At 37.9% G+C, this 970-nt stretch overlaps 1 non-coding gene across 1 annotated transcript; it reads right to left on the bottom strand.

Moving 5' to 3' along the window:
* Nucleotides 1-464: 464 nt before the first annotated feature.
* Nucleotides 465-571, bottom strand: LOC139860709 (small nucleolar RNA R71). The gene has a single exon (XR_011763335.1). It is a non-coding gene; the product is annotated as a small nucleolar RNA R71 (small nucleolar RNA).
* Nucleotides 572-970: the final 399 nt, after the last annotated feature.

The following is a 970-nucleotide window of genomic DNA, read 5'->3' on the forward strand; positions in this document are numbered from 1 at the left end:
AAATCACTCATCCAGAGATTGTCGAGGAAGAAACCATTAAGTCAGAATCCTCTAGTGATTCAGATTCAACAAATTCAATTATGGAAAATCTGGAACCTCTAAGTATGAAACACCGAATGAGGGCTAAACGCACTGCCCAAGGTCACACAATTACACAACCAGAAATTAATGCACCAGATTATGAAATCAAAGGACAAATCCTACACATGGTAACTAATCAATGCCAATTTAGAGGTGCACCGAAGGAAGATCCAAACGAACATCTTCGAACTTTTAATAGGATCTGTACTCTATTCAAAATCAGAGAAGTTGAGGATGAACAGATCTATCTCATTTTATTTCCCTGGACTTTAAAGGGAGAAGCTAAAGATTGGTTAGAATCGTTACCTGAAGGGGCGATTGATACATGGGATGTTTTAGTTGAAAATTTTCTTAAACAATTCTTTCCGGCATCTAAAGCCGTGAGACTTCAAGGAGAAATAGTTACGTTCACACAAAAGTCAAATGAAACTCTATATGAGGCATGGACAAGATTTGGAAAATTGTTGAGAGGATGTCCTCAACATGGTTTAGACACTTATCAAATAGTACAAATATTCTATCAAGGATGCGACATTACTACACACAAAGACATCGACATAGTAGCTGGTGGTTCTATTATGAAGAAAACCTCAAATGAAGCTTACAAAATTATTGATAACACTGCTTCCCACTCACATGAGTGGCATCAAGAAAAAGATATCGTTAGATCATCTAAAGCGGCTAGAGCCGGTTCTAGCCATGACCTTGATTCCATTTCCGCAAAGATAGATGCTTTCGAGAGACGAATGGAAAAGATGACTAAGGATATTCACGCAATACGTATTAGTTGTGAGCGGTGTGGAGGACCACATTTGACAAAAGATTGTCTCAGTATTGAACAAACAATAGAACAAAGAGAGAATGTTTCATACATGAACCAAAGGCCTGG

This window comes from Rutidosis leptorrhynchoides, chromosome 7 (assembly GCF_046630445.1).
Source record: "Rutidosis leptorrhynchoides isolate AG116_Rl617_1_P2 chromosome 7, CSIRO_AGI_Rlap_v1, whole genome shotgun sequence".
In the NCBI taxonomy this organism is placed as follows: Eukaryota; Viridiplantae; Streptophyta; class Magnoliopsida; order Asterales; family Asteraceae; genus Rutidosis; species Rutidosis leptorrhynchoides.